Source organism: Sminthopsis crassicaudata, chromosome 3 (genome assembly GCF_048593235.1).
Source record: "Sminthopsis crassicaudata isolate SCR6 chromosome 3, ASM4859323v1, whole genome shotgun sequence".
NCBI lineage: Eukaryota > Metazoa > Chordata > Mammalia > Dasyuromorphia > Dasyuridae > Sminthopsis > Sminthopsis crassicaudata.
This window is the reverse complement of record NC_133619.1, coordinates 391,832,638-391,850,559: the sequence shown is the minus strand read 5'-3', so window position 1 is coordinate 391,850,559 and position 17,922 is coordinate 391,832,638. Positions and strand designations below refer to the sequence as shown.

Genomic DNA, 17,922 nt, shown 5'->3' with positions numbered 1-17,922 from the left:
AATACAATACTGCAAAAAGCAAAAATTTGAAGTTTATGAAAAAGAGCAATTTATTTTACAAAGTTGAGTAGAATTCTCAAATCAACCCCTCCCCCCCAAAAAAGGATCTTTAATTGAATGGAGGATTATTAAACATTTCTGATAAAAGACTTGACCTGAATAGGAACTGCAATAGGAATCTGAATGGAAAATGGAAAATCAAGAGAAATCTATAAAGAGACAAATCTGTAAGAAATTGTATGTAACCTTTTAAAAGAGAAGAAACAGGTATCCCTAAAAAAAACAAATGATCTTCACTGACTTAAATTAGAAAGATAGAGTATTTAGGGAGTAGATTGTTTCTGTTTTCAGGGTTTAAGGAGAGAAAAGGCAGAGTAAATGAATCTACTGGTAAACAAAAGTAGGAAGAAAGAGATGGCAATTGCAGTTTCAAATAATTGAGGTTATTAAGAAAGTATAAAAGGGCAGAGTATGAAAAGCAAAAGATGAAGGGCTTATTCTCTAATAACAGACAAACTATTTGAATACAGAAGAACTGCACAAATAAAACTGAGAACAACAGTAAAATGTAAGCAACCAAAGAAGTGATACAGGGAGTAAGTGCTCCTGAAATTCAAAAGAAGGACCATTTGCCATGGGCTCTTGGTGATCCAGTATTTGATTCAAAGAAGATAGAAGATGAAAAGTAGACTGAAGAACAGGTAGGATTTCACAGTTGAAAGAGGACTTTCAGGTAGGATGAATTAAATACCATACAGACAGAAAAGCACAAAGTATATTTTCAGGGATAGATCAACTAAAGTGACTAATGGAAAAGGAGAAATAATATCAGAAAAAAAAATATTTGAACCAGTCTATCACAGGACTTAATTTCCAGATGAAACAATCTGAATTTGTCCCATAGACATCAGGAAGCCATAGAATGACAAAATTTCAGAATCAGAAGGAACCCCAGATGACCTCTAGAGCAAATGGGAAAGCAGAAGAGAGCTTCCTTCAAGCCAATATTCCTATCTTCCTTAAAAGATCTCATATAAACATGAACTCAAAGCTCATCATTGCTTAAATCCCAGAAATGAACTGAATTCAACATCCGATATTTGGAGAATGTGGGAGAAATCCTGACCACAGCAGAGTACAATGCAATTATTAATCGATTATTTCAAGGATTTCTATTTCTATTTCAGATTGTTTTGAAGGTCCTTGAACAGGTGAGTAAGATGATCAAAGCTGTATCTTAAGAAAATTAATGTAGAATCATTATGTAAAATGTACTGTTATAGTAAGATACTGGCAGCAAGAAGTCCAAATAAGAAGCTTGTCCAGGAACAAAGTAATGACATAATTTATCTTTTACTATTAACAATAATAAATACTGCTATAATTACTGAAAATAGAAATAATTATTAAATCTGAAAGTGAGAATATCAACTGAGAAAATCACTTGAGAAAAAAGTGCTCAAAATTAATAAATTAAGAGATAGAAATTAATGAAATAAAATATTTTACATGGCACAAAAGTGTTCTGATATACTTAATTTTTAAAAGTAGCATTTGTTGGGGTAGCTAGGTGGTGCAGTAAATAGAGCATCAGCCCTGGAGTCAGGAGGATCTAAATTTAAATCCTTCCGAAGATACTTAACATTTCCTATCTGTGTGACCCTGGGCAAATCACTTAACCCCAATTGCTTCAGCCAAAAAAAAAAAAAAATAGCATTTGATAAATGTATGCTAATTAAAAAATTAATTCATTTTTTTCCTTTAAAAATTTAAGTCAACATATAAAGTAAATGCAAGGGCAAAAACATAATATATATGCATTAAGACAACAATAAAAAAATAAATAATAAAATCATTCACATGTACACAATTGCTCAGGAGAATCTTGAGAAAGTTTCTCCCCTGCCCTTTGACACCTGTTTATCCCGTTGAGCTACAGTGGCAAGCATGTCTGCTTGAGAGATAGCTATAACAAGTTTTATTAGTTAATGAATATTACAATATTATAAAGGGCTAGAACTGAGCAATGCACTTGGATAATGAAGCACGTGAGACTAATTGCCAATTGGACAGTTCCCTATTAACTTGTTTGAAGGTTGACCCTCCCCAGCTGTTCTGTGCTGACTTGATTGGTGAGACAAAGAGAGGGAAGTGTGGGAGGAGGAGGACAAACTTGGGTGGTGGAACTCATGCTCTCTTGCACTAGTGACCTGGCGTTGGAGGGTAACGGTAAAAGATGAAGAATAAAGACGTTTAGTGATCCTGACTCCTGACTCTGGCTTATTTCTGGGAAGATAGAGTTCCAGCACAATATTATTTTCTTTGTTTAGAATCTTGCTTTTTTCATGTTTGGAAAGATTTTCTGGCAGGGTAATCTTATTCTTTAAAGAAATGAAAGGAAACTGAAACACTAATGAAGGAAATATCAACTTGTTGGTTTTACTACTAGATACTTTTTTGTAATGACTTAGTAAAATGCTGGGCAGCTAGGTGGCACAGTAGATAGAGTGTAAGGCCTGAAATCAGGAAGGCCTGAAATTAGGAAGGCCTGAGTTCAAATTGGCCTTAACCATTTACCGATTATGTTACAGTGGACAAATTACTTAACCCTGTTTCCCTCAGAATCCCAATCTGTTTAATGAGCTGGAGAAGGAAATGGCAAAGCACTTCAATATCTTTGCCAAGAAAACCCCAAATGCAGTAATGAAGAGTCCAACTGAACAATAAGAAATACAGTGCTAAGATTCAGAAGACATAACTAGTTTGAGTTAATAACTTATTTTTATTATCTAACTGGCAATATTTGCATTCCAAAATTCTATTCCATTTTCCTAAGCTAAGATATAATAAAGTGGTACAAACTATACAAAACAGACACAAAATTGAAAAGACATTATATGAACAAAATCAATGCATCTACTAAAAGGAAAACTTGAATGAAAAAAATTTGTAGAATGTGAATAAAGAGTTCTCAAAACAATTATAAACTACCAAAAAGTATATGAAGGACTAGTTCAAGTCATTAATAAGAAAACTATACATAAAAAATAACTCCTATGTTTTAACCTTACATTCAGGAAATGTGCAAAGGACAAAAGGTGGAAATAACTTTGAAGATATCAGGAGAATGCAGGAAAAAATTGCATTCATTCAATAATTCTGGAAAAGAATTTGAAATTATGATAAAAATTGTTATGCCACAGTTCTCTTGTATTGTCCTGACTCAGTTTCTCTAATTTTCCTGACTCATTTCCCCTAATTGTTCTGCTTCAGTTTATAATTGTCAGATCAGTCCAGCAAAACCACCCCTCCCTCTTTATCAGAATATTTGATAAGGATAAAAGATCTTATGGTTTAGAATATCAGAATGCCTCTCCCCATCCAAAGCTATCAGAATATCAGATACCCTCTTATCAAAATGCCTCTCCAAAGGTCTAGGGTGCCTCTCCCTGATTATGTCATCTCATATCCTATGTCATCCCATCTCCAGTGGCTTACCCCTCCCTGTCAGTCCCGTTCCCACTCTCTGCACCCTGACTCCATTCTTGCCTCAGTCTACCCCCTGCATCTGCGCCATGTGTATATATGTCATTGAGAACTCACATTGTTGGCTGGATTCTTGGAGACAATAGTCTCATTCAGCCCTGGGATCAAACTATGGATCCATTTGGTCCCAGTACATCTCTCCCTTTTAAATAAATTATTAAATACTCTCTAATCTCCATCTTGCATCATTTTCTCCAGCATTACAAAGTGTCAGTTCCCTTTGACCCAGGAATCTCATTAAGAGGCATCAAGGAGGTCAAAGATAAAAATTGTTTCATTCATCCCAAAATTTTCATGGCTGTATTTTTTGACATAGTAGAGAGCTTGAAATAAAGTAAATGATTACTGATTATGGAATAAACAAATATAATTTGCTAAATAAATGTAATGGTATGTCCCAATAGTAAAATATGGGAAATGGAGATAAATAGAAATAGGGAGACATTATAAACAATGCACATGCCATTGTAAATGGAATTAACAAAGAAAACTGAAAATGATGATGAGCAATTAGTCCTTAGAGAAGGGTTAGAAAGTGCATCTTCCTTCCTTCCTATAAAACATAGCTGATAAGTTGGTTAGTTTTGCTAAGATGCTTTCCCCCTTTCTTTTGTAAATTCTGCTGTAAAGAAATGACTTGGTGCAGGATACAAGATAAATCCACATAAATCCTCAGCATTTTTATACATCACCAATAAAATCCAACAGCAAAAGATACAAAGAGAAATTCCATTCAAAATAACTGTCTATAGTATAAAGTATTTGGGACTCTATCTACCAAAGGAAAGTCAGGAATTATATGAGCAAAATTACAAAACACTTGCCACAAAAATAAAGTCAGATTTAAATAATTGGAAAGACATTCAGTGCTCTTGGATAGGCCCAGTGAATATAATTAAGATGACAATACTCCCTAAACTAATCTATTTATTTAGTGCTATACCAATCAGACTCCCAAGAAACTATTTTAATGACCTAGAAAAAATAACAATAAAATTGATATGGAAGAATTTTAAAAGGTCAATAATTTCAAGGGAAATAATAAAAAAAAAAAGTCAAGTGAAGGTGGCTTAGCTGTACCTGATCTAAAACTATATTATAAAGCAGCAGTCACCAAAACCATTTGGTATTGGCTAAGAAATAGACCAGTTAATCAGTGAATAGGTTAGGTTCACAGGACAAATTAGTGAATAACTATAGCAATATAGTGTTTGACAAACCCAAAGTTCCCAACTTTTGGGATAAGAATTCATTATTAGACAAAAATTGCTGGGAAAACTGGAAACTAGTATTGGTAGAAATTAGGCATGGACCCACACTTAACACCACATAACAAGATAAGATCAAAATGGGTCCATGATTTAGGCATAAAGAAGATCATAAATAAATTAGAGGAACAGAGGATAGTTTACCTCTCAGACTTGTGGAGGAGGAAGGAATTTGTGACCAAAGGAGAACTAGAGATCATTATTGATCACAAAATAGAACATTTTGATTACATCAAATTAAAAAGCTTTTGTACAAACAAAACTAATGCAAACAAGATTAGAAGGGAAGTAACAAACTGGGAAAATATTTTTACAGTTAAAAATTCTGATAAATGCCTCATTTCCAAAATATATAGAGAACTGACTCTAATTTATAAGAAATCAAGCCATTCTCCAATTGATAAATGGTCAAAGGATATGAACAGACAATTTTCAGATGATGAAATTGTAACTATTTCCACTCATATGAAAGAGTGTTCCAAATCACTATTGATCAGAGAAATGCAAATTAAGACAACTCTGAGATATCACTACACACCTGTCAGATTGGCTAAGATGACAGGAACAAATAACAATGAATGTTGGAGGGGCTGTGGGAAAACTGGGACATTGATGCACTGTTGGTGGAGTTATGAAAGAATCCAATCATTTTGGAGAGAAATCTGGAATTATGCCCCAAAAGTTATCAAATTGTGCATACCCTTTGATCCAGCATTGCTGCTATTGGGCTTATATCCAAAAGAAATACTAAAGAAGGGAAAGGGACCTATATGTGACAAAATGTTTGTGGCAGCCCTTTTCGTAGTGGCTAGAAACTGGAAAATGAATGGATGCCCATCGATTGGAGAATGGTTGGGTAAATTATGGTATGTGAATCTTATGGAACATTATTGTTCTATAAGAAATGTCCAGCAGGATAAATACAGAGAGGCTTGGAGAGACTTACATGAACTGCTGCTGAGTGAAATGAGCAGAACCAGGAGATCATTATACACTTCAACAACAATCTGTATGAGGATGTATTCTGATGATTGAAGTGGAAATCTTCAACAAAGAGAAGATCTAATTCAGTTCCAATTGATCAATGATGGACAGAATCAGCTACACCCAGAGAAGGGTGAATGAGTGTAAACTGTTTGGATTTTTGTTTTTCTTCCCAGTTTACCTTCTGAATCCAATTCTTCCTGTGCAACAAGAAATTTGGTTCTGCACACATATATTGTATCTAGGATATACTATAACATATTTAACATATATGGGACTGCCTGCCATCTAGGGGAGGAGGTAGAGGGAAGAAGGGGAAAATTCGGAACAGAAGTGAGTGCAAGGGATAATGTTGTAAAAAATTACCCATGCATATGTACTGTCAAAAAAAGTTATAATTACAAAATTAATAAAAAAGGAAAAAAATAAAATTATAAAGTTTAATATCATAGGTTTAGAGCTAAAAGGTTCCTCTGAGATAATTTTTACTGATGAGGAAAATGAGGCCTAATATCTGCAAAGATATTACATACAGTTGATGAAAATGAGACAATAATAAGTAGGTATATTACATATCTATTTTTATGGAAATTACTGCAAAACCTAAAGAAGATGAGCTTCAATAGTTTATTGATTAAAAAAAAAAGATTTGGTTTAGTAGAACAAAAGAAAAAAAAGAACTTTAAATATCTTTCTCTAATAAGGTTTTTCTTCCCTGAATATTTTAAGAGAATACAAGCTTACATTAAACATATAACAGATAATTTACTTTAAGGATGCACTGATCATGTATAATCAGTGATTGAGTATATGCCCATTGAAAATCTCTGACACTTTCATTGGGGAAGTTCATAAATAAAGTCCAAATGAAAAAGAGATTTTCTAGGTTTTAAATGCTCATGTTGGCTGATGATACTATGCTGATTTTATCAGGTATAAGAATATTATAGTCTCCTAATGAGATTTGTAAGCCCTTAAGAATCTGATCTAATCTTATAAACATAAAAATATTAAATAGATGAAGAATGTTTATAGAATGTGATATGTAGTTGGAAGGTCAGTCCAATTTATTGGTCCATTAATATATATTATTTATGTTTTATGTTATATGTAATATTATATATAATATAATATAAAATATAAAAATAAAACATAATATATAAATATAATATAATAATATATATTACACACACACACACACACACACACACACACACACACACACCAAACACCTAAAGACAATGAGCTGGGCCAATTTGAATAGAAAAAAAAAGAGAAAGTCAGTGGATTTATATGGTGCTTGTATAGGAAAACAGAATGAGACAGCATAACTATATTATAATCTGACAATAGACAGAGTATCAGACTGATGAAATCATTCCTTATTTGAAGCCTAAAAGCACAGCCATTAAAATTTCCAACTTGTTTCAATATCCAGCTCCAAATGAACCTTAATTTGTTTCTAATACCCTCAAACATCTCCTCTTGAATTCACTACTTGTCTTGTTTATGTTGCACTAGAAGCACATCCTAAAAGGCAGAATTGTCTTTTGATATGACTAGTTTTTTCTGCAATTCTAATCATAGGTTTCAATGACAGCTTATCAGTTTTCAAATGAAAATGAACTTGACTTGTAACTCTTGGATTCTCTTCCCATTAAAACTAGAACTTCTAAAAAGCACTGTGAAATCACATGTTGCAACTTGCTTTATTAAACTTGTAATGTTTGGTAGCAGTCACACATGCCCCCCACTTCATTTATAATTATCTTGTTTATTAGTAAACAATTTAAGTATATTCAAAATGACATATCTTCATGTTTGACATTCTTATTTCTCTGATAAGACACTATAATCAGAGGCTATTAACAACACCAGATTTAGAATTTTATATATCATTAGGTAAAATGTTATTATATTTTATTATTATATTAATAATAATATCACAACTTATTATATAAGCTTAAATATTTAATACAACAAAGTTTTAAAGTAGAATGCACTGATATTAAAGTCATTCAATACTAAATTCTTGCTATTTTTATATAACAGGAAAAAATAAAATCTCTATAACATGAAACTGTCCTCTGACAATATTATTCACATCTATTTTCTTCTTCAGAGGTAGGGAAGACCAATTAGGAGGTATTGACCTGATCAAATGTTATGATGGTCTGACCTAGGGTGGTAGCTAGGTAGAGAAAAGGCTAAAAATAGGATACATGGAGGCAGTTATATGGCTTTGAGGAAGTTGAGGAAATGAAGGGACTGGAGATTTCTGTTTTGTCTTATGTATGGTCCTTCCTACAGGTATAAATTGAGGATACTGAAATACCAAGATTTGAGGACTGATTAGAAATGTGAAGATATGAAAAAAAGTGCAGAAACCAGCATGATTCTGGATCACTCACCAGGGTAACTCATAGTATCCTTCATAGAAATTGCATTTTGTAGAGGTAGAGTAGATATTTTTGGGAAAAGATTTATTTTTGGATTCCACTATGGACATATGGAGTTTTACACAATTGTGGGACATCCAATTCGGAATTTCTGATGGACAGCTGGTGATAAGGGACCAAAGTTCAAGAATGAGACCAGGATTTGCTCTGTTTATCTATCCACTTTGAAATCTATTTAGGGACTGAAAGAGGGCTAAGACTGGTCTCTAGGATAGGAAGCATCTATATAAGAATGTTTTGTCACCTGGAAGCTCTTGTGACCTGCCCTGGATATGGGTCACAAGTCCAAGCATGGATTGGGGAGAGGATAATGGTAAAGAAGAGTGATTGCCTTATCTTTGTACTGAGAAAGAAATAAACTTAGGACTCATGGGAGCTGTGTGCTCTGACTCCAAGAGCAGAGGAAGAGGTCCTTTCTTACCTCCAGCCCAAAGACAATGAAGAGTCTGCAACTGAGTTGTTCTGATCCTGGAGAGTTCCTCACTAATCTAATACTGGTTGAATCCAAAACTGTATGAAAATTACAGAGCTCAGATTGGGAAGCCAATGAGCAGACTTTACCCTAGATATATTGAGTGTACTCAAAACTAACAGGTCTCTAGCTCAGCTGTGAAATTGGCAGAGGAACATAAAAAAATAAACAGCTCAAGACCAGGTATCCACTTACCTCCCCACCTTCATTTCCCAGCTCAAGTATATCTAGCCCAGCCCTAAAACCCAAAGTCAAATTCAAGAAGTAGACTAGAAGAATGAGAAAAAACAAAAAGCCCATTATTGACAATTAAGGTAACAGGAAAGCTCAAGACAAAAACCACAGAATAATAGAATAACTCAAAACCATTTACACGAACAGCTTCCAAGTAAAATGCAGCTTGGACACAATTCTAATCTGGAAAAAAAAAGATTAAAAATTATTTAAAAAAAACAACAATGGCAGCAAAGAGAAAAAAAGTGGGAAAAGAAATGGGAACCTTGGAAGAAATATACATAAAAAGAATTACTAGCTTGGAGCAACAGGTACTAATTCTTACTAAAAGAAACAACTGCCTAAAATTAAAATGAATCAAACAAAAACTAATGACTCCATGATATATCAAGATATATTATGTTAAAGTCAAAAGGTTCAAAAACCCAGAAAATGTGTGTTGTTTACAAGCAAAACAATTGACCTGGGAAACAAATCACAAGGGAAGATAATTTAAGAATCACTGGACTACATGAAAGCCATGACCAAAAAAAGAACCTAGATATCCTCTTTCAAGAAATCATAAAAGAAAATTCCTAGTACCAAAAGGTAAAATAGAAAAGGAAAGACTATATTGGTTACCTTCTGAAAGAAATCAGTGCAGAAAGACTTCCAGAAACATTTCAGATGGGACAGCTAGGTGGCACAGTGGATAGAGCACCAGCCTTTTAGTCAGGAGGGTCTGAATTCAAATCTTACCTCAGACACTTAACTCTTCCTGGCTGTGTGAACCTGAGCAAGTCACTTAACCCCAAATACCTCAGCAAAAACAACAAACAAACATTACAGGTTAAATCCTGAGCTCTTAGATAAAATAATAATAATAATAATAATAATAATTCAAGCAGCTAGAAAGAAATAATTCAAGTATGATTTGTTACAATTGGGTTCTATAAATTCCTGTTCCGGGTAGGGAAGAGGCTCAAGATGTGGGAGGAGTGAGTGGAAAAGGAGGAGGCTTGAGAGGAATTTGTTCATCATATCGCTGTCAAATTCTTATACAGTTCTGTTCAATGGAGAGCACAGGAGACCCCTATTAATTAGCTCAGGGCCATGAAAGAAGTCAAAATGACATTCTACACAACAAAAGTGTGAGTGCATATGAAAAATCTTGAGCAACAGCAGATGAGAAACAATTTAAAAACAACATACCTAAGGAGTCACAGTACCAGACATGACTGGTGATAATGAAACATATTTCTCTAGTTCTGATAGAAGGGTATTGAATTAAATATTAGATATAAAAGGTATATTTCAGTGAACAGTGTGCTAGTCTGTTTTGTTGTAAATTTTTTTAAATAAGGGAGGAGGTTTCTGGGGGAGTAATTGCTAGGTGACAGCAATTTTTTTTAAGCACTGATAAAACATTTATTAAAAAGTACCTGAAACCCTAAATTTATATCTTAGTCTCTTAACAGTCATGGCCACAGTCCAGTAGACTGACCAGCAGATGGCAGCGTGAGACACAACTAGAGGCAAATAGGAAAGGGCAATAGAGGGGAAACAGCAACTGAAAGAAGACCAGCAGAAATGCTAGCAGAGAGCAGAGAGGTGGGAAGGGATCAGCACTTAACCCAAGTCTCAGTGGGAAAGCTACATGGAGACATCTAGAGAAAAAACATGGGACTTCTAAGAGGGTAGGGAGGAGGGGAAAAGTTGCTCTTCAAAGAAGGGACTCCTTGGGCATGGGAATCACAAGGGCAGGCATACATATGCCCTGCCCTGTATGTATATTGCTACTATCTTGGTAGTGTCTTACCCTGGTATAAATACACATTGGCATGACCAGGAAACGAACCTTCTGACATTCTTCTCCAGAAACTGTGCAATGCTTTTATATTCATCTCCCATTTCATGAGCTTTCTTTGACCTTTGATACATTTGATACATTTCTTTGATACATTTAAAAAGTCTAAATGGCTTAACTTCCCTATAAATAGACCTAGCAGGATAGGTAGAGTATTATGCTCAGTCAAATTTTATTCTGAAGAATTTTTCATTCTTTCTGCTGATAATCTTCAGACAATTCTAGTCTATGAGCTCCTAACTATTCTTTCTCTGAATTTATCAAAAATTCTGATTCGTTATAACTTGCTTTTCTCTTCATCAGATATTCTTAAAATACAATCATAACTTTTCTCCAGGGTTCTCATAATTTTCATTTCATCAATGCCAATTCTAAAATTTTCAGTTAGGGGTAGCTAGGTGGCGCCGTGGATAGAGCACCAGCCTTGAATTCAGGAGGAATTCAAATGTGATCTCAGACACCTAACACTTCCTAGCTGTGTGACCCTGGGCAAGTCACTTAACCCCTGCCTTAGGGAAAAAAATTTTTTTTTTTCAGTAATCACTCTTTCCATTTTCTAAGTAACCTAGTGTGAATTCAAATTTAGCTGACCAGTCAACAATATGTGTTGTATGAAGTACCTATGTGGCACAGCACATAGGCTGCTGGGCTTGGAATCAAGAGGACCTGAGTACAAATCCTAGGCAAGACATCTGTGTCTGTCTCAGTTTCATCTGTATTATTATTTCTTTAAAATGAGGTCTTTGAAAGAAAAGCACTATGGCTGAGAATTGGAAGAGACCTCAGTGAGCATCTGCTATATAATCTATGTCAGAACAGAAAAATAAAATAATAATAAAAAAAATAATAACATACCTATGCTTCAGGAGAGGGAAAGACCCTTACTTGCTGAAGCAGGCCACTGCACTTCTGGAGAGCTCTAATTATTAGAAAGATTTTCTTTTTTTCCCATGAAATTAAACCTAAATTTCCCTTTTAACAATTTGTACTTAATGTTGTTAATTTTATTCTCTGGGGTAAAATATAATCCCTCTTCTACATATGAGTCCTTACATTCTTGAAGACAGCTAAGACATACATACATACATAGAGAGAGAGCCTTGCTTTCTACTCTGAGAGTTACAACTAAATAATGACTTGAGGCCTCTCCCATTTGGTTGCTTTTGTTTGGTTACTCTGTAGCTTATCATTGGCTTCGTAAGACTGTTACCCAAAAACAAACATAATATTCTAAGTTCTTTACTTCTTTTGAAACTTTCAATATAAATAAAAATCTCTCTCTCTCTCTCTTTTTTTTCCTGGCTGCTACATCAGTCTGAGGATTCATATCATGCTTGGAGTTAGTGAAAACATGTGAATTTTGTTCAGGCAATACAGCTAATCTAATAGGTGTAGTAGATTTATGGTGAAAAGCACCCTAAATCGTCAAATTTAAAAATTATTTCAAAAGTTGGATAGCTATGAAAGAGTGAATCAGATTATTCAGAGTGATAAGCTATTCGTCCAGCCATGTTAAGGGACACTACTCTAGATGTATTATTAATCTATCAATTTTTAAAAAATTGATAGAAAAAAGTTATGATAGAAAGGAAGAATGAGTAATGGTAATATATGGGACTTCCATAGGAGAGTAAAAGAAGAGGGACATAAAAGATTCTGAGTGAGTGCATAAGACAAGCTCCTGCAGACAAGTTTTAGGGGAAAAGTATAGTATTTGTATTGGGAAAATATACTATAAATAAAAGTATAATTCCCATAAAAACCATATAAAACCATAATCTGCTAACATTTTAAAGTTTAGCCATTATTTGTTTGTCATTCTTCACATGCTATAAAATTAAGTAATATTCTGTAAATAATATGCATGCTTTCTAATCTAAATTACTCTACATATTCATTTGCATGTTTAATTCTTTCAAAGTCACTAATATAATTAAAGATCTTTGAATATATGACTATTTAAAAATAAAAATCATGTACTACTTGGAGTCTTTTTATTTTAATTTCTGATACTATATGTTGCTCCTCAAGTGAGATAAAATTAATTTGAAAGTGCAGCTTTCAATCTCAGATATTAATGGATTTGTGTTTGTGTGTGCACGTGTGTGAGTTATAAGGTATATGACAATCTATATTATGAATTAGAGACCTGAATAGGGTCCTTTGTCTACTTGATTAATAAGTTTCTATATGAATAGGCATAATTATGCATCATAATTGTAATATTTACAAAAAAGAAAGCTGATTCATTTTAAGAAGGAAGAGAGAAGGAAGGAAGGAAGGAAGGAAGGGCCTACTATGTGCTAGGTACTGTGCAAATATTTTACAAATATTATCTCATTTGATCTTTAAAAACAATTTTGTGAGATAGGTCCTTTTGTTATCCCCATTTTTACAACTGAGGAAATCAAGGCAAACAATGACCTGTTAAAAGTCACACAACTAATGTTTAAGGCTTGATTTGAGTTCATGTCTTCCTAATTACAGGCCCAATGCACTTTCTACTCTGACACTACCTGCCTCATTTTAAGTATTTAAATATTTCTAAGTATAATATTTTTCAAAAGCACTTTTAGAACTGTATACCTTGGTTGAAAAAAATTAATTGACTAAAACATGATTCTGATAAATGGAAAAGAATGTAAACCAATGAAACCAGAAGACTGTTAAAAAAAAAAGAAGAAGAACCAGGCACATAATAGATCCTTAATAAATGTTGAATTAAATATTGTAAATGCTGTTTGTTGGATGATGTTACTGTGGTAGTTTGTTCAGTGTAACTGAATTTCTTTGCTGAAAAGGAGATTTATATGTGGGGGTTTTCATAGGAAAAAAATCAGAAGGCTTCAAAGAAACACTAAAAAATAATACAATATTATATTTACTTTTAAATATTTAGCTTTTGGTGACTATATCATTTGTCTTCAGTTAAGTAGAACAGGGGGAAAATTACACAGCCACTTTCACTTAAAAAGCTTACTCCCTTTTCCAGGTGTCACTCTTACACTATCCAAGACAACACTATCTTTAGACTACACTATTTCAGTTGTTAAGTGAAAAAGGGGTATGAGATTTCAATCATAAAAGTACAACCCTTCTATTTTTTGAATACCATCTCAAACAATGAGAAAAACGTCAGTAATAAGTGCCCATTATCCTCCTCTGCTTCATAATTTTAATGGTGACTATAACTATAATGCAGTTTGGAAAAATGTTACCAAGAAACAGTCTGTAATGGAAAACAAAAAAGAAACACTGAAGCTACTTCATAAAGAAATGTGCCCATTGAGACTTCCTTCTTTCCTTGAGGAAAAAACGCCATTTTTCATAGCTGTTTGCCTAATGAAAATCTTTGTGTTATCATGGTACTCTGAGTATAATAGAAACAATAGGGACTTAAGAGGTTAATACTACTTGATTTTTAATCAATTTTAATCAATTTTAAATCAATTTTAATAATTATAAATATATTAATATTAATTGCTTAGGAATATAAAATCAATTTTTAGCTTGCTAGTAAAATTTACACAGTGAAGATACATGTAATACTAATAATATGTAATATTATATTAATATGTAATAGTAATATCAGTTCATTATAAGTAAAACTTGCTTATTCACAGAACTGTTGTAAAAAAAGTGCTATGTAAAACTGGGTGAGAATTATCACTCCATTTGAGAAAAGGAGAACATTTCAAAATCCTATTTTGACTTTCAGTGTAAAATTATTGTGATAGATTGAAACAATAATAAAATATTCTTTAAAGAATTTTAAATGAATAAAATATTTTAAATGAATGAAGAAAGCTAGCCTTAAGAAACCTGTGTTGAACTATTGTATAAAGATAATCTTTTGTTTTACTCATGCCTATTTTTAAAATATGGATTTTTGTATGTCAAGGCGCATCAATCAATCAACATTGATTAAGTTCCTATTACGTGCTAGGGATTGTGCTAAGAGCTGAAGATATAAAAAGTGGCAAAAGACAGTTTTTGTCTTCAGGGAAGCTTGCAATCTAATGGGGAAGACAGCCATACAAACAAATATATGTAATGTAATATGTGATATGTAAAATATATGTAAAGTAAACTATATATAGGAAAAATAGGAAATAATAGATGGAAGGTACTAGAATTAAGAGGAAAATGGGAAAGCTTCCTGAAGGTAGGATTTTAGTTGGGACTTAAAGAGAGGCCAGTAGTTGGAATGGAAGAGGAAGAGCATCTAGGGAAGGGGGACAGTCAGAAAATGATGGGTGATGGAAAGATAGAGTCTCTTTTTAATGGAACAAGTAGGAGGCCAGTGTCACTGGTCTGAGGAATATGAGTTTTGGGAAATAAAATATAAGAAGACTAGAAAGATAGGTAGGAGTTAGATTATGGAATACAAAACAGACTATTTTGTATTTAATACTGGAAACAACAGGGAGACAATGGAGTTTACAGGGAGGATGAAATGATTAGACCAGCACTTCAGAAAAATCACTGTAGTGGCTAAATAGAGGATGGTTTGGAAAGTGGAAAGACTTGTGGCAGGCAAACATAGCAGGAGGCCACTATACTAGTCAAGATTTGAGGTGATGAGGGCCTGCACCAGAGTGTAGCATTGTCGAAGATGTTTATGAAAGATGTTGCAAAGGTGAAATTTATAAACTTTGGCAACAGATTTGAAATGGAGGATGAAGAAAAAAATACTGAGTAGTTTAGGATGACTGGTAAACTGTGAGCCTATGGGACTGAGAGGATGATGCTGCCTTTTACAGTAACAGGAAAGGGGAAGGGAAGTGTTTAGGGGAAAAGATTATGAGCTTGCTCTGAGTCTAGACATATTGCATTTAAGACATCTACTGGGCATCTGGTTTGAGATGAGATGTCTGAAAGACAGTTGGAGATGCAAGATTGGAGATTAGCCAAGACTTAATATCTTCAGGATAGGTAGATGTGAGAATCATCTATAACTTTTTTAAGGCAATGGAGTTAAGTGACTTGCCCAGGATCAGAAGTACTTGAGTGTCTGAGGAAGGATTTGACCTCAGACCCTTCTATCTTCCAGGGCAAGTGCTCTATTCAATGTACCACTTAGTTGTGCTTTTTTTTTTTTTTTTTCTTTGACATTTGTAGCTATTGATACAATGTGCAATAAGTATATTCACTGCTCATAAATAGCCTCCTAATTCGATACACAGAGAAACCAATAACACTGTATTAGAATTCTAAATGTTTGTGGCAAATTAGGGAAGTTATCCTAAGTAAAGTGCATGAAACTAAATTCTTCTCTTAGATTTTAAACCTAAAAAGTATAGAAAATACACTTCTTTAATTAAACAGGACAAATATAGGGTGATACATTCATAAGGAAATACAAATTACATTAATTTAAAACAAGGCTATTTGCAGTATTTTTTTTTAATTTTTTAATTTTTTTTTTTCCTGAGGCTGGGGTTAAGTGACTTGCCCAGGGTCACACAGCTAGGAAGTGTTAAGTGTCTGAGACCAGATTTGAACTTGGGTCCTCCTGAATTCAGGCCTGGTGCTCTATCCACTGCGCCACCTAGCTGCCCCAGCTATTTGCAGTATTAACTGAAAAAGATCTAAGGACCTAAGTAGATAATACTTGTTAATAATGCATTAACATGAAAAGAAATATACTATTTGTTCATCTGATATCTTCAAGGTTTGAGGACTATAATATTTCCTCTATTCTGGGAATTTACTGTAATTTAATTAACTAATCATTTAATTAAGCTACTCATAAATAATATAGAAAACAGAATGCAGAAGAATGTCATACCATGATTAATATGTAACTGAATAAAGAAGATATTAAGGAAAGTCAAAGTGACTGAGGCTATTAGAGAAGGCTTAAGACTGATGATAAAAGAGCTACAAGTTGGAGAAGAGCTTTTATTCAAAAGTTATCAGAAAGTATCTCTGGAAAATGAGAACAGAACTGCCGCACAAGAAGGAAGATTTGTTTTTCTGGAAGTCTTGACAAATATTTATTAGGAAGACTTCAGAAAGGTTAAGTGTATACCTATAAAAATATAGTGAGATAGAAGGATGAAGTGGTGGTAAAATATAACCCAATAATTAAATGATAATATGTTAATTAAATATAAGATAAAGAGACATTTGGCTGCTTTTCCCCTCTTTTATTTTGGTGATCAGTCTTATAGTGCATTTCAAATGTAATTAGATGTAATTCTCCATATTAGAGTTAAAGAAGAAAGGAGACTGGGTTCTACTGAGAAATTGTATATGCCAGGAATATTCCATTCTCTTCTTTTCCTTTTTATGTGAATTCTAGTCAACTAAACTTATAATATAAATGTTTTATAACTAAAAATTTTAAAATATGTATTCACTATCTCTATTTGTAATTCTTTGGAATTATTTTAGAATAATATGGTTTTAATTCATTCACATTTATATTTTAAAACCTTGATTTTGCATTTGGAGAGAAAAAGGCAATCTTTGTTAAGTATCTTAAAAAAACCACTCCTAGTTTTTCTAAGTTACATTTTTCTTAAAGGGTATTGTAATTAATCTAAATGTTGAAGGCAAATCTATGGCCTATGATCCTCACCTGACTGCTCTCCTAGGAGTAATACAAGCTGCCATGAATTAACTAAAAGTTTAGTGGAAGCTGCTGATGCAGCATTACATAAAAGTGGCTTATAAGAAAAGGGTTTTAACTTTTTCATCAATTCAGAAAAGTTATAAACAGTCAAGAAAAAGTTCTAGAATGCCATGCCATTGTTATTTCATAAATAGAATACTCTGATAGAAGTGATTCTTAAGTTTAAAAGAAAAAAAAAATCTTATGTTTTCTATTTTGATAGTATTTGGAGTAAAAAAGATAATGCAACAAAGGAATTTCTAATTAGTTTGAATCCAATTTACAAATATTAGTGGCCAGTTCACATTATTAAAATTATATCTGATGTTTAGGTGTTCAATGAGACCCTCTGCATCTCCTAATAATCAACATAGTTTCAAAATAAATCTAGCACAGTGTCATTATATGTGACATAGTGAAATTTAGTTAGGGTTTATTTAATACATTAAACATTGAAGTCATGTTTTAATAAATTTACAAGATTATATTTTAAA

At 33.2% G+C, this 17,922-nt stretch overlaps 1 protein-coding gene across 24 annotated transcripts in view; it reads right to left on the bottom strand.

The window, feature by feature from the left end:
* The window catches only part of MBD5 (methyl-CpG binding domain protein 5), a 395,786-nt gene that overhangs the window by 133,540 nt on the left and 244,324 nt on the right, over positions 1–17,922 (bottom strand). The window lies entirely within an intron of this gene.